Here is a 22,041-nt window from a genome sequence, read left to right as displayed (position 1 = left end):
TAAGATAAAGACAGAGAGGGAGACAAACCATAAGAGACTCTTAAATACAGAGAATAAACAGGGTTGCTGGAGAGGTGTTGGGTGGGTGGATGGGCTAAATAGGCAAGGGGCATTAAGGGGGACACATTTTCGGATCAACTCTGGGTGTTAGGTGTAAGTGATGAATCACTAAATTCTATTTCTGAAAAAAAAGAAAGGAGAAAAAGGAATTCCTGTGTGGGTCAGTCGTGTAAGTTTCTGACTGTTGATTTCGCCTCAGGTCATGATCTCACAGTTTGTGACATTGAGACCCATGTTGGGCTCTGCACTGACAGAACAGAGCCTGCTTGGGATCTTCTCTCTCCCTCTCTGTTTCTTCCCTTCTCTCACATGTGTGTGCACTATCCCCCCCTCAAAGTAAATAAATAAATAAATAAATAAATAAATAAATGTGTGTTGGGAGTACATGGTTTTTTAAGATTCCATTAAAGGCAAGTTGATCAAGGTCAATCTGCAGAGATTGCAGAGATTCTAGGAGCAACCCCCATGATGGGGAATGGGGGGAAGGTGGTGCTGGTGAGTGTACCTGGGACACATTGGTCATGTGATGCTATTGGGCATAACTATTGGGTCTTTGAAGTGAAACAATTTGAAATGGAAGGGAAAGATAGTGAGTGTTCTAGGGTGAAAAAAAGTATTAGTCAATGTTCCCTCTGGCTTTGCCATTTGAGTTAGCTTCACTGTGCTTATCTATGTTATAATTCTGTAAATTTTTGAAAAATGATAATAATGCATATGATTCTTGTCCACATAAATGCAAATTAATCTTGTCTAGTGGAACGTCGTTGATTAGTGTCCTGCAGCTTGAGCTCTTCTGCATTTCAGAATTCCTTATTTTGTGTGTGTGTGTCTTAGAATTCTTCTTGGACCATGTGATACCTGAGTGGCATTGTCAATTTTGACTCAGGTCATGATCTCAAGGTTCGTGAGTTCAAGACTCCCTTTGGGCTCTACACTGACAGTGCAGAGCCTGCTTGGATCCTCTCTCTTCCTTTCTCTCTGCCCTTCCCCTGCTCGCTCTCACTCTCTGCTCTCTCTCTCTGTCTCTCTCTCCTTCAAAAATAAGTAAGCTTAAAAAAATTATGTCTGTTCTGGGATACTGACTGGCATTTTCTACTGGACAAGGAGAGGGTGCAGCTGCAGAAAACCAATCAGGGGAATTTCAATTCTCTGAGTGATGAATAAGGGAGGCAACAAGGAGGTTGGGTTTTGAGTCTGAGGCAAGGCTCTGCTCTTTCGAGAGGGACAGGAGCCATGGCTCAGAAAATGGAGTTGGTATGGGCCTCCTCCACTTGCAGGCCAAGGCCTCTATAGAAGACAGCACCTTACTTATGCAGACTCTTATGAGAGCATCCAGAGTTCGGAGGATCCACCTACCAACCAGGCCACAGCAGCTGGGCCAAATGCTAGTCCCCAGAGTTCACAGCCCCCAACAGCCAGTGAGATGGCTGTTGTTCGAGTTTTAGCAGCTGCCACTATGCCCAAAACAGTTTTAATGCTCAGAATGCCACGACAAAAGGCCCAAATCGTGTGTATGGTTTCTTTCAGGCTCTTAATGCCAAGGAGATTTCCAATGTCCTATGTAAGGCAGCCTTTAAGTCCCAGGTTGTCACCCAAAGTTCTGAAAATGCAGCCTATGATATTTTCCACCTGTGAGTTAACAGCTAACAAGTCCAAGATGGCCTTTAAGTCCTTGAACACCACTATTAAAGTTGACCCAAGTGCCACCTACAACTTCTCTGTCATAGCCAGTGATATGGTTAATACTTAGTCTAAGACAGCCTTTAAGGCTTTGAATGACACCACTAAGCCCCCAAAAGCTTATACCCATACCCAGAACATTAAACAAGCTCCACAGATATCAGCAGATGGTTCTGAGGCTCAGACTCTGGAGTCCAGGAGTATAATTTGGCTATAATTTAGAACAAGAAAACACACAAGTTTAATACCTTGAATGTAGAAAAGGATAGCAGTGGGGATTAGAGGCAAGTTCTACTGGCTGCAGGGACCTGGAGGTCTGCACCAGGAGGGTGCAGGTACCTGGAGGTCTGCCAGGTGCACCCTCCAATGTGCTCTGGCAGACCCAATTGTCCTGGCAGAACCCATCAGGCTGGCAAAAACAGCCAGCCAGGCAGACCCCACCAGCACATCAGAACCTCCCAGCTATGACAGACCCCACCAGCCTGGAAGAACTCAGTTTCTTGGCAGAACCCCATTGTCTGGCTTGGTACAGTTGTCTGGCTGAACCCACTGGCCTGGCAGAACCCACCAGGCGGGCAGCATCCTTCAGATTGGTAAGGATCTCCTGATTGGCCACTACCACCTGACTGTCTTCTGCCACCTGATTGGCCACTTCCCACTGACTGGCCACTCCCACCTGACTGTATCCCCACTGATTGGTCAATTTCACCTGACTGGCAGAATCTGCACCCCTCTCCCAACTAGCATGCATCACAGAACCTGGGTTCCCCACAATGTCCAGATGTGGCCCTTCTTCAGGAAAGAACAAATAAGTTGATTAAATACTTGATGCTTAAATATTATACCAAGGTGCCCATCAAGCACTCAGAAATGCTGTGGGATATCAGCCATAAATGCACTGATGTTTATCCTGGAGAAGAAATTTGGGATTCAACTGAAGGAGATTGACAAGAGCACCTGCAGATTCTTCTCAGTAACCCCCAAGTCCCTGGCTGGCACACTGGGGACAAAGACACACCCAAGCTGGGTGTTCTCTTAGTGGCATTGGGCATCATATTCATGAATGGCAACTGTGCCAGTGAAGCTGTCCTCTGGGAGACACTAAGCAAGATGGGACCGAGTTCTGGGGTGAGATATTCTCTCCTTGGAGATCTAAGGAAACTTCTCGTTTATGAGTTTGTAAAGCAAAAGTACCTGGATTACAGACAAATGCTGAACAGCAACCCTCTGGAGTATGAATTCCTCTGGGGCCTCTGTTCCTACCATAAAGCTAGTGAGATGAAAGTGCTGAGATTCATTGCAAAGGTTCAGAAGAGAAATCCTTGCCACTGGACTGCATCATTCATGGAGGCTGAAAAAGAGGCCTTAAATGTTCTGAACGCTGCTGCAGCTGAGGCTGAGGACCAGGATGAGGAGAAAACCTGAGTGGAGATTGCAGATGGGACTGTATCTGGGCCCAGGAGCTGGGATGACATTGAGTTCGGGCTGCTGATCTGGGCAGAGGAAGGAGATTTTGGTGATCCCTGGTCCAGAATCCCATTTACCTTCTGGACCAGATACCACCAGAATGCCCACTCCAGATTTCCTCAGACCTTTGCTGGCTTCTTTATTGGCCCTGGTGGTACAGCCAATGCCATTTTTTTCTGCCAACTTTGGTGTCATTGGTTTCTTCTGGGTTGAGTGAAATTGGCGGATATTGATAATTAGTTGCAGTAGTCTTTCTGCTAAGTGAGGCTGAAGCCTCAGATTCCTTCTAAACACAGCTATCTAGAGAGCCACGTTCTGTTGATTGAAAGTAGCATGTGAGATCAATTTGTTTTATGTTCCTTGTTTGTTGCTTTTCTTCTCTCTGTGTGCTGTCAATCTTTGGTATAAGAGTTGAAACTGCAAAGTGAAAAAAAAAATGCCTATTCTGCCTGTGCTCTATAAATAGAACAAAATAGTCCGAATGACAGCACATCTGTTTACAGCATGATTTACTTAATATTTCAAGCCACTTCTAAGACCTACTTCTCAGAAAAAAAATCCTTTAAAAATATTACTGCTTATTGACAATGCATCTGGTCACCCAAGAGCTCTGATGGACATATACAATGAGATTAATGTTGTTTTCATACCCCTAACACAATATTCATTCTGCAGCCCATGAATCAAGGAGTAATTTTGACTTTCAAGTCTTATTATTGAAGAGATATATTTTATGAGACTATAGCTGTCATAGATAATAATTCTTCTAATGGATCTAAACAAAGTAAGTTGAAAACCTTCTGGAAAGGATTCACTATTCTGGACTCCATTAAGAACATTTTATGCTAAAGTGAAATAAGGCAGGCAGAGAAAGACAGATACCATATGTTTTCACTCATATGTGGATCCTGAGAAATTAAACAGAAGACCATGGGGGAGTGGAAGGGGGAAAAATTTACAGAGAGGGAGGGAGGGAGGCAAACCATAAGAGACTCTTAAATACTGAGAACAAATTGAGGGTTGATGGAGGGTGGAGGAGAGGGGAAAGTGGGTGAAGGGTATTGAGGAGGGTACCTGTTGGGATGAACACTGGGTGTTGTATGGAAACCAATTTGATGATAAATTATGTTTAATATATATTAAAAAACCTTTCTGACTTATGGTGAAAGGTCAAAGTATCAATATTAACAGGATTTTGAATGAAGTTGATTCCAACCCTCATGGAGTATTTTGAGGGGTTCAAGACTTCAGTGGAGGAAGTAACTGCAAATGTAGTGAAAATAGCAAGAGAAGTGAAATTAGAAGTGGAGCCTGAAGGTGTGATGAATTCCTACAATCTCACAATGAAAGTTTAACAGGTAAGGAGTTAATTTTTATGGATGAGCAAAGGAAGTGATTTCTTGAGATGAAATCTACTCCTGGTGACAATGCTGTGAAAATTGTTGAAATGACAACAAATAATTTAGAATATTACATAAAATTAGTTGATAAAGAAGTGGCAGGATTTTAGAGGAATGACTCCAATTTTGAAAGAAGTTCTACCATGGGTGAAATGCTTTCACATAGCAACACACATCATTGGTGAAAGGAAGAGTCAATCAATGCGACAAATTTCATTGTTACTTTATTTTAAGAAATTGCCACAGCCACTCCAAACTTCACTAACCACCATCCTGATCAGTCTGTAGTCAACTTGAAGCAAGACCCTCCACAAATCAAAAAAAAAAAATGTGACTCACTGAAAGCTCAGATGATGGTTAGAATTTTTTAGCAATAAATAAGTTTTTTTAATCAAGGTGTGTACATTTTTCAGACATAATGCTATGGCACAGTTAATAGTATAGTGTAAACGTAAATGTTACATGCACTAAGAAACCAAAAAAAAGATCATTTGACTAGCTTTATTGCCATTTTTACTTTTTGCAGTGGTCTGGAACCAAACTGCAATTATCTCTAAGATACACCTGTACAGCATGGATCATTCTGTAGTTAATTCATCTCCCATGCAGTGACATCTGTCTCTCCTTAGAGGTCACATAGCACTTTTCAGTATCTTTATTCGGACACTTATGACTTTCTATTGTTTTATAGTCTCCACTAGAATGGATGGAAGCTTTTATAAGTACCTGGATTTTTGTGTTTGTATCATTCACAGCTCCTTGTATATAGGAAGTGCAAAATAGTTGTTGAACAAATAAATACCTTTGATGACTACAGATTCATTCATAAAATCCAGAATGATAGGAGGTAGCCTCTATAACAATACAGTTTTAATATGAATTAAAAGACAAAATTATTAGAAAGTTGATAATATAAATTGTTATATTTCAAGAAATGGTAAAAACTGAAAAAAGAAAATCATTGTTTTTATTTATTTATTTATTTATTTATTCAGCAAGTATTTAATTGAGCTCCTGCAGTATACTACTTTACTAGGGACAGAGGCTATAAAGATGAATAAGACATGGTGTTTTCCTAAAAGAGTATGTTAATTGCATGCAAGGTAAGTTTTTTTTTTGGGGGGTATTAAATTTACAATGGGTTATTAAAGGATGCCAGGAATACTTATGATTATGGTGTTAATCTTAAAAGACTTGTCACAGAGGGAAAGTATGTCTATCTAAAGCCACTCCCACAGTGCTGTATTGCTACTAAATTCAGAGCATGGGTGATTAGACTGGACCACCTTTCAATTGCCTTTCTTCCCTAAGGATGTTATGTACTTACTGCGATAATGCAACTTAAAAAGAGTTAACATAGATTCCATTAATGTGCAACTTGCTTACTAGGAGTTGTGTCAACTTCAACAACTATCAAAAGAGCTGACATGACCACTATGATTCATATACACAAAATGACTCACGTCTCATACAGACTCAGATCATATATATATATATATGATTTTTAGAATGTAGATACGACCATTAAAAGTTAAGTTATAATATATCAGTGCTGTTCTGTGGTTATAAAATTTGATCTCTAATTAAATGTGACTTTTCACATTCTGACTTTTGGGGAGATGGAAGAGCCTCAGAATATTTAACAAAAAACATCTGCTGAAATGGTTAATTTTCATGAGTGAAAAGACATTGGTAGCTCACAGGGCAAATTCCCACATTACCTTTTCTTTTCATCCACAATGAATATTTTATCCATTAGACTATTCAAGATTTTGAATATTATTTCCATTGTTCTTCAAAATAGGCTTCGGTTTGCTTTCTCCTTTTACCCTTTGCCACCCTTACCCTTGGTGAAATCTCAAATCAGGAAGACTTTAAAATTCTTTTCTGCTAACACATTATTAAGAATTTGGGAAGTCCTAGACTAATATAAATTGTTTTTTAGGAAATTTTTTTTCTTAGCCAGTTTGGGTTACTATAACAAAATGCCACAAAATGTATGGCTTACAAATAACAGAAATTTATTTATTATAGTTCCAGAGGCTGAAAATACAAGATTGGGGTGCCAGCCTAGTTTTGTTCTTGTTAAAGTTGTCTTCTGGGTTGTGGATTGTTAATTCACATGCCAGAAAGAGGGTGAGAGAACTCTCTGAGGTCCATTTTATAAGGTTTCTAATCCTATTCATGAGGACTCTATTCCTGAGGGCTCCACCTCATTATCTAATTATCTTCCAAAGTCTCTACCTCCTAATATAATGATATTGTTGGTTAGGACTTCAACATAATATTGGGGGAACACAAGCATTCAGTCCTTACCAATTTTTTTCTAACAAAAATCCCTGAGATGCATCTTATAACATTGTCTTTTGCCTCCAAATTACTAGTGAAATGAAGCAGTGAAGAGACTTGCTACTGATAATAATAATAATAAGCAATAACAATACGATTTACATAGCTCCTTTCATCTTCAACATTCTGAAAACATCCTGTAAAAGAATAATTTCTGATGTGTAACCATCTCTGGGGAAAATTTGTAAGCCATTAACTAGCTGGCCATCAGTTAGAGACAGGAAGTGAAGAATGTGTGTCCCAGCAGAAACTGCAGGATATACAATGTAATTACCTAATTTAGAGTTGGTTTAGGACACCGGAGCTAATTAATGTCCATATATTTGAAAAAGTAGCATTGGATAATTAGTGATTACAAAGTGATAAGGATTTCAATTGTGTATCTTAGTTAAAAGACAAAGATTCCAATAACAGTATCTTCACGAATGCTGATTCAGTGCTGCTTGAATAATGAATCATGGTGTGAAGCAATCAAGAGATGTGATAATTTCTCAGCTGGGAATATAATGTTACACACACACATATATGCACTCACAAAAGAATATAAAAAGTCTGTAGATTTATTGAGTGGATTTGCAAAAACAGTAATGTGTCCTAACACTAATTGCAACTGTTAATTTTACAATGCAGCTTCCCTGCCTTTTGATTCAACAGTGCAGGTGTACCCCATTATATGGGGATTTGCCAATGAGAAATTCACCATAATGGAAAAGTAGAGAATAAATTCAATATATGTTTCCAGAAACCTCACATGAACAGAAATTTTCCAGCAGACAGTTTCCAGGAGCATATACAAAATGAGATCTCCAGTTGTCTGTACCTTACCACAGAAATAGCAGGATGTGACCAGCTGCTACTCATATCTCCCACAGCCTGATCTTGGATGTGCCATCAAGTCTAGGCCATGTCAGTAGGGGAGGAGAAGTTGCCTGCATGAGGTAAGCATTTGAAACTAAAGCAAGGTAGAAAGAGCAGGGCTTCCTGCATCCCATGCCTGAATTGAGCCATGGCTTCAGGCCATGCAGGTAGCAGATGTTCAGAGTTAGTGGAGTAACTATACCACTCTTGTGCCATTAATCACCTATAGGAAGAAACTGAACAAAATAAATTTAAGAACACATTCCTTACATTCTATGGAAGAAGATCATTTGTTGTATAGAAATCTGCTCCACAAGCAATTTTTCTGGGTGGTGATTATTAGCTAAATCAAGTAATGCCCAATTATGGTGAGATCTGCCAGTAATTAAATGGCTATATGTTGGGAAGGCAACAGTAATGAAAAGAAAAACACCTATGAGCACTTAATAAAATGGTGAAGGGGAGAAATAAACACTCTTCAAATAGTTCAGATGAAAAATAAACATTTTATTCATTTAGCATATAGATCTCATGTTCTTATTTCCAGGGATGTTTTAAAAGATTTTATTTATTTTGAGAGAAAGAAACAGAGAGAGGGAGTAGCGGAGGGGCAGGGAGAGAGAGAGAGGGAGAGAGAGTACCAAGCAGGCTCTGTGCTGTCAGGATGGAACCCAATGTGGGGCTCAAACCCACGAACCCATGAGGTCATGACCTGAGCCGAAACCAAGAGTCAGAAGCTCAACCAACTGTACCACCCAGGGGCCCTCCAGCAGTATTTTAATGCTAACATTGGAGTATGAGGTTACTCCTATCTTCCCAACTCCCACTGCATCACATTAATTAGTAGCAATTGTAGAATCTTAGGATAGGAAGTGAAGCAAGACCAATTTTCTTGTCTCAATTAATATTGCAACTATATAAATCCAAATTAAACAATGTCCTGATTTTTAAAATTTAAATTATGTTTAAGAAAAATTTTATAAAATAAATAAGACATTCCTCTAACTTTCTTAAGAAAATATCCATTAGATAATTCAATAAGATTATTATTTTTAACAACTATTGATTATTGTAGCTAATGATTATTTGTGTTGAAAAAGAGTGATTCTCTCAGTTGTTATGGAGACTGTAGAGTTGTTTGTCCAACTGGTCAGCAAAACCATGTTCTTTATGATTTAGTCTACTATTTATGGTTATCTTATGTCTTAGGAGGTCAATGTATCTATACTGAGCCTACAATACACCTCTCTTTCATCACATTCTAATTTAACATTGTTCTTGCACTTTGCGCTAAGACATGAAGTACAAAGCCTATGACAATTTGACACCAGTAGTTATGGGACATTGTATCATGAGCTTGATAACAAATATTTCGGTTTCTTATCAGTCTCTTGGTAATGTTCTGGATGTCTGAAAACTGCAGAAGTCCAGTCTCCAAATAAAAACTCCCTGCACTTCGTTAAAAAAAATAGTAAAGAAACATAGTCATAGGGGCCAGGATGAGTAAAAGGAATTTTTAGAGAGAAAAATTTTAATTTTTCAAGCTTAATAAAGAAATTTAGAGTCTCAACCCTAAGTAGAATTTTTCTAAGTTGTGGTTTCTTTATAAATAACCTTAATGATATAAATCTTAACATTAAGATTATAAATAACCTGCAAGAGCAATCTTAATGAATAATTATAAAGTATTCATTTCAAAATTTTTAAGTTCTAATTAGCCAAAACTTCTTTCATATCTTCAGCCTTGATTTGAATCTTTGTATCATCAGTGTTATTAATTCTAGATTGGAGCTAACAGAATAAGTATAATAAATATTTTCACATATTAAACTCAGATATCATATCCAAAATGAGCTTTCATTTTTCCATTTAAATCGTCTGGAGTTGCCTCACCTATTCCTAGAATGGTATAGTTTCAAGTCTTCCAGTCATCTTTCTTTCTCCTCTGTCAACATTTTGCATTGGGCAGTCTGTGTAAAGTCCCTTTAATTTTGATATAATTATATTTAATCTGTAGGATACCTGAATGGATGCCAAAAACCCTCAAAGAGTTGTTCAATTTTAGGCAAAATGCAATTGGATAATTGGATCATTAACAAAACTGACACTTGCTAATGTGGATGTTCTGGAAATTAGGAGTTCAACTACTTAGCTCAGAAAACCATCCTTCTTTTAATGCAGTCTAACATCACATTAGTTTTACTGGTAACCTTATTATGCTCTTACAGTATTTTGGGCTGCCTGTCAATTAATAATGTTAGAATGTTAAAAAAATTTTTCCATTGTGGTAGAAATACTTAACAGACCTAGTTTCTAAACACAATTTTAAGTCCACAATAAAGTGTTAGCTATACACACAATGTTATGCAATTGATCTTTAGAACTTACTCATTTTTCATGACTGAAATTTTATACCCATGGAGAATCCCATTTCCCCATTCTTCTTGTGCCAGAAAACCACATTTCTACCCTCTGTTTCTATGAGTTTGACCATTTTTAGATATCTCATATAAGTGGTATCATGTAATATTTTCCTATCGATGACTGGATTATTTCTCTTAGCATAAAGTCTTCAAGGTTCATCCATGCGGTCACATACAGCAAGGTCTCCTTCTTTTTAAAGGCTGATTAATATGCCATTGTATTTATATACCACATTTTCTTTATCCATCCATACCACATATTCTTCATTCATCAATCAATGAACATTTAGGTCATTTCTATATCTTGGCTATGAATAATGCTGCATTGACAGTGCAAGTGCAGATATCTTTTGAAATCTTGATTTCAGTTCTTTGGATATGTATTCCAAGAGTGGGATTGCTGGATCATATGGTAGTTCTATTTTTGACTTTTTGAGAAACTTCCATGCTATTTTCCATAGTGACATCACCATTTTACATTCTCACTAATAGTGCACAAGATTTCCCTTTTTGAATATCCTCGCCTTCACTTATTGTCTTTTTTTTTCTTTTTCCTTTCTTTTTTTTTGTTAGTAAGGAATCCTAATAAGTGTGAGGTTATATGTCACTGAGGGTTTTTTCTCAGACTTATTGGCATATAATTGATATATATATATATATATGTTTATATTTATAGATGTATATATATATATATATATATATATATATATAGTGAAATGATTACCACAATCAAGTTAAATAACATATTCATCACCTCACATAGTTAGCTTTTTTGGTGAGAATGTTTAAGATCTACTTTCTTAACAAATTTCAATTATATAATTCAATATTCAATTCAGTATTAACTATAGTCACCATGATGTATGTTAGGTTATCTGAACTTATTTACCTTATAAGTGAAAGTTTGTACCCTTTGATCAACATCTCCCCATTTCCCCTACCTTCTAGCCCCTGAAAACCATCATTGGTATTGGTTTGGCATTAATTCTTCTTTAAATATTTGGTAGAATTCACCAGTAAAGCTATATAATTCTGGGCTTTTATCTGTTGGGAAATTTTTTATTACTGATTCAATATCCTTAATAGTTATAGGTTTATTTGGATTTTTCTATGTCTTAATGATTTGGAATTGATAGGCTGTTTCTAGGAATTGGTCTGTTACTTCTAGGTGATACAACTTGTTGGCATAAATTGTTTATAATAGTCTCTCATGATCCTTTATATTTCTGCACTCTCAGTTTTAATATCTCCTCTTTTATTTCTGATTTTTTAGTTTTCTCTCTTTATTAGTGTAGCTAAAAGTTTTTATTTTTTTAGTTTTTCAAAAAAAAAAAAAAACAACAACTTAGTGTTGCTGATGTTTTCTGTTGGTTTTGTACCTTTATTTTATTTCTGCTCTGATAGTTTTCCCCCTTCCTTCTGTTAGCATTGGGCTTAGTTTGTTCTTATTTCTTTAGTTCCTTGAGGTATAAAATTAGATTGTTTGAGATCCTTCTTTTACTTAATGTAGACATTTATAGCTATAGACTTCCCTCTCCTGTTTTTGCTGTGTTCCATAAGTTTTGATATGTTGTGTTTTTATTTTTGTTTGTCTTGAGATATTTTTAATTTCCATTTTCATTTTTTTTCTTTGGCCCATTCATTGTTCAGGTATGTATTGTTTAACTTCTGAATATTTGTGAATTTTCCTGCTTTCCTCTACTGATCTCTAGTTTCATATCATTGTGCTCAGAAAAGATACTTTATATGATTTAAATCTTACTAAGTTTATAAATGATTGTATTGTGGTCTAATATGTGATATATCCTAGAGATTGTTCTGTGTGCACTTGAGAAGAATATGTATTCTGCTACATTTGGATGGAATGCTCTGTACATGTGTTAGGTCCATTTGATCTAAAGTATAGTTCAAGTCAAAATTTCTTTATTGATTTTCTGTCTGTATCACCTATCCATGGTTGAAAGTAAGTATTGAAGTCCCTCACTATTATTGTGTTCCTGTCAATTTCTGTATTCAGATTCTGTATATGAATACATTTAGAAGTATTCATATATTTAGGTGCTACAATGTTGGGTGCATATTTACAGTTGTTATACTTTCTTAATGAGCTGACTCATTTATCATATAATGACCTTCTTTGTCTCTTGTTACAGTTTGACTTAAAGTCTATTTTTTGCCTGTTATAAGTATAGGTATCCCTGTTCTATTCTGGTTTTCATTTGGATGAAATATCTTTTTCTATCCCTTCACTATGTCCTTAAAGCAGAAGTGAGTCTCTTATAGGCAACATACAGTTGAGGCTTTTTTTGTTTTATTCATTCAGCTACTCTGTATCTTCTGATTGGAGGGTTTAATTAATTTACATTTAAAGTAATTATTTATAGGTAAAAACTGTTGCCATATTATTAATTGGTTTTTTTTTGGATGTTTTCTAATTCCTTTCTTCCATTCTTCCTCTCTTGGTGTCTTCCATTGTGAATTAATAATTTTCTGTAGTGATATGTTTTGATTTCTTTCTCCTTATATCTAATACAGGTTTTTGTTTTGTGAATTACCATAAGGCTTACAAAAAGCATTTTATAGCTATAATAGTCTACTGTAAGCTGATAAAATTGAAATTTGCACAAAACTTTACCCTTTTATGTCCCTCACCCATTTTATGTTTTTGATGTTACAATTTACATATTTTTATATTGTGTATCCGTTAAAAGTTATTGTAGTAATTTTAATACTTTTGTCATTTAACCTTTAAACTAGAGCTATATGATTAACACTACCATATTACAGCATTAAAGTATCCTAAATTTGACTATTTAATTATTTTACCAGTGAGGTTTATACTTTCATATGTTTTCATGTTACTAATTAGTATATATTTTTTTTTAATTTAAGTTTGGAGAACACCCAGGTGATGAGTTATTTGTTTTCATTTGAAAGTAGGATGTGGTGGAGTGGCAGAATAGGTAGTTTGGAAAAGATGACTAGAATGTAGACAGGGTATAAGAAAGTGAGGAAGAATAAGAGAAAGAACCACAATTATATGAATACCTAAAAACTTGGTTGTGAACACTTGGCCTCTGGATAAATGCCACCAAATAGAAAACATTTTCCATGTGCCTGACCAAAAGACCCAGCTACATGCTGGTTTCCATTTTAGTTATATTTCTAACAGCTATGGTTTACTGTTCAGAAAATCTGTCCTTTTACATTTTCTGCATGATGCAGTGAATTGCAATGTTCATATCAGAGAGCATTAATCTGAGAAGACAGTGGACCTTCAAGAAATGGAGTCATTTTCATTTGCATGCTTTCCTTTTCTATTCATCAGGATAAAAATATATGCATCTCTATGAGTGAAATAAAGCATCTGGATTTCATGTTACATTCTGTAAAAACAAAAACAAACAAATCAATGCAAACTAGAAAATAAAAGTGAGGTTGTCTTTGAAAACACAGTCCTGGTGTGCCTGGTTGGCTCAGTTGGTTAACCGGCTGACTCTTGGTTTTGGCTCAGGTCACAATCTCATGTTTCATGACTTTGAGTCCCGAATCGGGCTCTGCACTGACACTGCAGAGCCTGCTTGGGATTCTCTCTCTCTCCACCTCTCTCTCTCTGCTCCACCCATGTTTTCTGTCTCTCAAAATAAATAAATAAACTTAAAAAAATAGAAATAAAAATGTTGTATAAAAAATAAAGTACAGTCCTAAGGTGTTTTGACAGAAAGTAATCCAAACAAATCTAAAAAAAAATAACATATTTAATGCTGCTTTAATGAGTCTCAGAACATTTAAAAATCTGTGGTGTGATGGAAAACTCACTGGAATATGAGAAGGATATTTTTCCTTGATTTTTTATTCTGCCAGAAATATTTCATGGTACACTTGGAGATGAGAGATTCTTTCTTAAATTTTCATTTTAGTATACTTAACACACAATGTTATAGTAGTTTCAGGTGTAAAATATAGTGATTCAACAATTCCATACATCACCCAGTGTTCATCACCACAAGTGGACTCCTTAATCCCCATCACTTATTTCAACAATTCTCCCACCCACTTCCCCTCTGGTAACCATTAGTTTGTTCTTTACAGTTAAAAATCGATTTCTTGGTTTGCTCTCTCTTTTCTTTTTCCTTTCCTCCTTTGTTTTGCTTCTTAAATTCCACATATAAGTGAAGACATATGGTGTTTGTCTTTTTCTGACTTATTTCTTAGCATTATGCACTCCAGCTCCATTTATGTTGTTGCAAAGGGAAAAATTTCATTCTCTTTTATGGCTGAATCATATTCCATTGTGTACTTATATACCATGTCTTCTTTACCCATTCATCTATCCATGGACAGTTTTGCTGCTTCTGTATCTTGGCTATTGTAAATAATGTTGTTATAAACATAAGGATGAGTGTATGCCTCTGAATACACAGTGTATATCTTTTTAAATACCCAGTAGTGCAATTGCTGTATTGTAAGGTAGTTCTATTTTGAATTTTTTGAGGAAACTCCACACTGTCTTCCAGAGTGGCTACACCAGTTTGCATTCCCACCAACAGTACATGAGGGTTTCTTTTTCTCCATATCCTCACCCAAACTTGTCATTTCTTATGTTTTTTATTTTAGCCATTTTGACAAGTGTGAGGTGAAATTGCATTGTAGTTTTTGACTTGCCTTTCCCTGATGATGAGTGATGGTGAGCATTTTTTCATGAGTCTGTTGGTAATCTGGATTTCTTTGAAGAAATGTCTGTTCATGTCTTCTGCCCACTTTTAAATGGATTATTTGTTTTGGGGGAGTGTTGAGTGGTATCAGTTCATCATATATTTTAGATACTAACCCTTTATTAGATAAGTCATTTGCAAATATATTTTCCCATTCTGTAGGTTGCTTTTCAGTTTTGTTGATTGTTTCCTTTGCTGTGCATAAGGTGTTTATTGTGTGTGTGTGTGTGTGTGTGTGTGTGTGTGTGTTTCATTTTGAGGAGGTCCCAATAGTTTATTTTTGTTTTGTATCCCTTGCCTCAGGAGACATATCTAGAAAAATGTTGTGATGGCCAATGCCAGAGACATTACTGCCTGAGCTCTCTTCTAGGATTTTGATGGTTTCAGGTTTCACATTTAGGTGTATAATCCATTTTGAGTTTATTTTTGTGTATGGTATAAGATAATCGAATAGTTTTATTCTTTTCCATGTAGCTGACCAGTTTTCCCAACACCTTTTGTTGAAGAGATTTTTCCCATTGGATGTTCTTTCTTGCTGTGTCAAAGATTAATTGACCATATAATTTTGGGTTTATTTCTGGGTTTTCTATTCTGTTCCACTGATCTATGTGTATATTTTTGTGCCAGTACCATACAATTTTGATCACTACTGCTTTGTAATATGACGTGAAGTCTGGAATTATGATATCTCCAGCTTTGCTTTGCTTTTTCAAAATTGCTTCGGCTGTTCAGAGTCTTTTGTTGTTCCATATAAATTTTAGGATTTTATGCTCTAGTTCCATGAAAAATGCTGTTGGTATTTTGATAGGGGTTACATTAAATATGTAGATTGCTTTGGGTAATACAAGTATTTTAGCAATATTTATTCTCTAAATCCATGAGCATGGGATGTCTTTCCATTTCTTTGTGTTGTCTTCAATTTCTTTCATCAGTGTCTTATAGTTTCCCGTTTTAGATTTATTCCTTGGTATCTTAGTATATTTGGTGCAATTATAAATGAGATTGTATTCTTAATTTCACTTTCTGCTGCTTCATTGTGAGTGTATATAAATGCAATACATTTCTGCACATTGATTTTTGTATCCTTTGACTTTACTGAATTCATTTATCACTTCTAGTAGTTTTTTGGTGAAGTCTTTAGTGTTTTCTACATATAATATCATGTTCTCTGTAAATAGTGAAAGTTTTACTTCTTAACAACTTGAATGTCTTTCATTTCATTTTGTTGCCTAATTGCTATGCTTAGGACCTCCAGTCCTATGTTGAATAAAAGTGGCAAAAGGGGACATCTTTGTGTTGTTCCTGACCTTAGGGGGAAAGCTTTCAGTTTATCCCCAGTGAGTATAATGTTTGCTGCCAATTTTTCATATATGGCTATTATTATGTTGAGGTATGTTCCCTCTAAGCTTTTGTTGAAGGCTTTTATCATGAATGGATGTTGTACTTTGTCAAATGCTTTTTCTGCATCTATTGAAATGATCATGTGGTTTCTATTCTTTTTCTTATCGATGTGATGTATCATGTTAGTTGAATTGCAAATATTGAACCCCCCTTGCATCTGGGAATAAATCCCATTTGGTAATGGTGAATGATTGTTTTAATGTATTGTTACATTCTGTTTTCTAGTATATTGGTGGTATTTTTATCTGGTTTTGGTATCAGAGTGATACTATCCTCATAGAACGAATTTGGAAGTTCTGTTTTGGAGAACAATTTGAGAATAGGTATTAGCTCTTCTTTAAATGCTTTTGTATTTATTTTTGAGAGAGAGAGAGAGGCAGAGAGAGAGAGAGGGAGAGAGAATACCAAGCAGTCTCCATGCTATCATCACAGAGTCCGACACAGGGCTTGATCTCATGAACTGTAAGATTATGACCTGAGCTGAAATCAAGAGTTGGGCACTCAACAACTGAACCACCCAAGCGCTCATCTTCTTACATGCTTGACAGAATTCACCTAAGAAGCCAAGTGGTCCTGGACTTTTGTTTGTTGGGAGTTTTGTGTTTACTGATTCAATCTCCTTGCTGGTAGCTGGTCTGTTCAGATTTTCTATTTCTTCCTGGTTCTGTTTTGGTAGATTATATGTCTCTGGGAATTTATCCATTTCTTCCATGTTGTTTAACTTGTTGGCATGTAGTTTTTCGTGATATTCTTTTATAATTGTTTGTATTTCTGTGGTTTTGTTTGTTATTTCTTCTCTTTCAAGTGTGATTCTATTTATTTGAGTCCTTTCTCCCTCTATCTCTTTTTCTCTCTCTAGCTCTCTTTTTGATAAGTCTGGCTAAAAGTTTTTCAATTGTGTTGATCTTTACAAAAACCAGCTCCTGGTTTCATTGATCTATTGTTTTTTTTTAGTTTTCATATCATTTATTCATTTATCTATACTCTAATCTTTATTAGTTCCTTCCTTCTGTTTTTGGATTCTGTTTGCTGTTCTTTTTCTAGCTCCTTTAGATGTAAGGTAATGTTGTTAATTTGGAATTTTTCTTCCTTCTTGAAGAATGCCTGTATTGCTATAAACTTCCCTCTCAAAATTTTTTTTTGATGCATCCCAAAAGTTTTGGACTGTTGTGTTTTCATTTTCATTTTTTCCATGTAATTTTTTATTTCTTTTTTGATTCCTTGGTTGACATATTCATTGTCTAGTAACATGTTTTTTAACCTCCATGTATTCGTGGTCTTTCCAGATTTTTTATTGTGGTTGATTTCTAGTTTCATAGTATTGTGGTCAGAAAAGATGCATGGTATAACTGTGATCTTTTTGAAATTGTTGAGACTTATTTTGTGACATAATATGTGATCAACTCTGGAGAATGGTTCATGCATACTTGAAAAAAATGTGTATTCTGCTGTTTTAAGATGGAATGTTCTGAATATATCTGTTAAATCCATATGGTTCAATATGTCATTTAAAGCCACTGTTTCCTTGCTGCTTTTCTGTTTGGATGATCTGTCTATTGATGTAAGTGGGATGTTAAAGTTCTATACTATTATTGTGTTACTATTGATTAGTTTCTTTTTTTGTTATTAACTGTTGTATGTATTTGGGTATTTCATGTTGGGGGTATAAATATTTACAATTGTTATAGCATCTGTTGGATTGCCCCCTTTATTGTTATATTGCATTCTTCCTTGTCTCTTCTTACATACTTTGTTTTAAAGTCTATTTGTCTGATATTAGTAGTGCTACTCCAACTTTCTTTTGACATCCCTTCCCATGGTACATGTTTCTCCATCCCCTCATTTTCAAAATGCAGGTGTCTTTAGGTCTGAAATGAGTCTCTTATAGACAGAATATGGATGGGTCTTGTTTTTTATCCACTCTGACACTCTGTTTATTGATTGAAACATTTAGGTCATTTACATTTAAGCTAATTATTGATATATATATATATTTTGTTACTTACTTTGTGGTTGTTTCTGTAGCCTTTGTTCTGATTATTTCTTCTCTTTCTATTTCTCATGGTTTGTCTATTTTCTTTAGTGATATACTTGGACTCCTTATTCTTTTTAGCATATCTATTATTGGTTTTTCATTTGTGGTTACCATTCCATTTATATGTAACATCTTCTGCATATAGCAATCTATATTAAGCTGATGGTCACTTAATGTTGAACTCATTCTTTACTCCTCTCCCCTCTACTTTTCAGAAAAGTATGTTTTGGTATCATATTTTACACTTTTTTATTTTATGAATCCTCTAATTGATTTTTACATAAATATTATTACTGCTTTTGTGTTTTTTTTACTTTTTATACTCACACATATGACCTTTCCTTCCCACTTAAAGAATGCCCTTTAATATTTCTTGAAGGGCTGGTTTAGTGGTCATGAACTCCTTTAGTTTTTGTTTGTTTGAGAATTTTTTTACCTCTTCTATTCTGAATGATAGCCTTGCTGGATAGAATATGCTTGGCTGCTAATTTTTCCCATTCAGCCCTTTGTATATATTATGCCACTCCCTTGTAGCCAGAAAAGTTCCTGCTGAAAAATCTGCTGATAGCCTATGGTGTTTCCTTTGTATGTAACTGTCTTCTTTTCTGTTGCAAGTTTAAAATTCTTTGTCACTTTTTTTTGCCATTTTAATTACTGTGTGTCTTGGTGTGAGTTTACTTGGTTTGAATTTGTTGGGGGGATCTCTGTGGCTCCTGAATCTGGGTCTGTTTCCCTCTCCATATTTTGGAACTTTTCAACTATTATTTCTTCAAATACACTTTCTGCCCCTCTTTCTCTCTTCTCCTTCTAGGATACCTATAATGTGACTGTTATTACATTTTATCGAGTCACTGAGTTCTCTAAGTCTATTCTCATTATGCAGTATTTGTTTCTCTCTGTTCAGCTTAATTACATTCCATTATTCTATCCCCCAGTTTGAGCCCTATGTCAGGGTCTATGCTGATAGCTCAAAGCCTTGAGCCTGGTTTGGATTCTGTGCCCCCCTCTCTCTTTGCCCCTCCACTGCTCATGCTCTGTCTCTCAAAAATAAATAAATGTTAAAAAAATTAAAATAAAATAAAATAAAATAAAAATATTGAGATGAAATATCACAATTTAAAACAAATAAAACTAAATTCTAAAAAAAAAAGAAAAGAAAATCGATACACTTTTGACAAGATTATTCCCCTCTGTGCTTCGTGGTATGTTAATTGTACATTTTATTTTTCAGACACTGTGTATATTTGTTTTGGTTTTTCTTAAAAATAAACATCCTATAGAAAACAGAACAAAGAGATAATCAATTGTACTTTAATATGTCTGCATACTTGAAACGTTACTTCCATAGTGGAGTGCAGCTAAGATTCTAGAAGAGCCTATCTCTTTTCCATGACATTTGGCAAAGTTGGGATTATTGTATTCTAGCCTTAGGTGGCTCAACAACTTTTCTTATAAATGTTGGCACTGTATTTTATAGCCCAAATCCATTCATCCCACCTAAAAAAGAATTAAATATCAAGATTAAATACATACTGTTTAGAAATTTGGGGATGAACATAATTATGTACATTTCAGAGATGAGTATTAAATATCAATATGAAAAGAGAAGCTATATAACAACCATAGGTTATTTTATTTAAAAAAATGAGTAGAAATATTGCTTTCCAAAACCCCTTTTTAGCTAATAAACAGTTTTGAGGCTACTATCAATGTAATTGGCTACTACCAATATAAATTGGCATCTGTCCCAGAGAGCTAGACTGAAAATTCACTAAAATCAAAAATAGAAAATAAGTCTTACAAAAATATAAATTTCTAAAATTTCAAGGAGAGACATGTGTTGAACTTCTTATAAAATGATTTCAGTAACTTTTAACATTTCTATTCAGACTATGAACAAGATAGTATTAGCTGCTATTTGAAGCAACAATATGCAGATTCCAGGTGGCAGGTATCTGTAAGAGATCTGGGGATAAAGACACCATGCCTGTAAAGGCCCAGAAAAAAATAGCCTATAAGTACAATTCTGCCTAATTGGCTACCTGTGGTTTTGTATTCTATTTCTCAAATACTACACCTACAGTTTCAGATACCCTGTTCTCTTCCTGTATCACAGCTTCAGGATTGTCAAGAGGTACTCAGAGCCTCTTATTCATCTACTATACCACCCTTCATCTCTGCTAATGTCTCTCAGGTAAATTCCCTACTGTAGATGCTTGATACTAACTCAGCACAATCTTGGTATTTATCTGGTCCCAAATTTTCATATAATGCAATTTATAAACTATATGAAAGAGAGTCTTCTCTTATATTAGTTAATGCTTGTGTAGTTCATATGTCATAGACTTTACTTTTTTTGCAATTAAATGAACATAGTACGTTATAATTTACTGTGCCTTGTCAAATGAACATGATTGACACAAACATAAGAATATCATTGATACCAGTTTGATGGGGCAAGTTTCTTTGAGGAAAACATTACATTAGTCTTTCCAAAGTAGCTTATTTCTCCTTTGTGATTCAATAAATGGAACAATAACTTAGAAACTACTATCTTATTGCTTATAATGCTGTTATCAATTGAACATACATAAGTCAAGATAAAAGCTTGGAGGAAATATTGAAGTATTTTATTCTTATTTAACATTAATTAATACTATGTGAGACAGAAATACACAGTAATAATTGACAACTATATTTTAATTATTGAGATCTTAAACTACCCAGAGACAGAAGAGAATCAATTAGGCACCAAAGATAACTGTATACTATATGGAACTATTCAAGTTTTTTTTTTCATGCTTAGAGTGTACATATAATTATCATCTAAACCAGAACATTTTTTAGAGTGAATAAGGCACTATTAAACACTACATTAAGATAAAATAAGTTATCCAGAACTTTCTCCAACAAACAAAAGCATATAGTAACCCCAAGGGTTTATATTTTATTTGTCTGACCTCATGCCAAAAACAGAAAATGACAGGAAGGATGGTTATTAAACACAAAAACTGTTGTAATTACAAGAGTTCCTAATACAATTATAAGGGAACATCTTTTTTTTGTATCTATATACACAGATAATTTTTCAGTATTCAAATCCCTTTGAAATTGTCTTTCCTTTTCCTCTTAATTTCTTATTGTGTTTTTGTTACAAGTCTGAAATTATCACTAAATTGCTACTGATGATTCTACCTTGATCACAGTTTTCCTTAGTCAGTCTTTCCCTTGATTTAGCTAGGAGTTATCTTTCTATGTTGATTTATCTGAGATTTTGAAAATTAGAAATGTAAACATAATTTTACATTATAAACTGGACTAAATTTTGTTTCCTTCTCAGAATTTGTTGGAGAATCTTTGTTAATATTGGTTTAAATTGTGTAGCTATTCTTAGCCATGTGGCATGTGCATTATTTCCCTCAAATTTGTTTGAATTGATTTTTGCCTTTGTGATCAACTGAAGGTATTTATCAAAATCATTAAAATAAAGCCACTTTTTATCCATCCATCTGTCTAAATGTTCTAGAAAGATATAGTTTAGGATCAAGATAACATCTTAATAGCTGGATGGAGTATTCAAATATCAAAACTGGGGTATAACTATGCTGGAGAAATGCACTTGTAAACTCCTAGAAGAATGCTTTGGCAATTTA

At 35.0% G+C, this 22,041-nt stretch overlaps 1 pseudogene; it reads left to right on the top strand.

Moving 5' to 3' along the window:
- The first annotated feature begins 1,316 nt into the window (after positions 1 to 1,316).
- On the top strand, positions 1,317 to 3,424 carry LOC109257763 (melanoma-associated antigen D1-like; annotated as a pseudogene).
- The last annotated feature ends 18,617 nt before the right edge of the window (positions 3,425 to 22,041 follow it).

This window comes from Panthera pardus, unplaced genomic scaffold (assembly GCF_024362965.1).
Source record: "Panthera pardus isolate Hobbes unplaced genomic scaffold, ASM2436296v1 HiC_scaffold_27, whole genome shotgun sequence".
Lineage (NCBI taxonomy): Eukaryota > Metazoa > Chordata > Mammalia > Carnivora > Felidae > Panthera > Panthera pardus.
The sequence above is the reverse complement of the archived record's forward strand: the minus strand, read 5'-3'. Positions and strand labels throughout refer to the sequence as shown.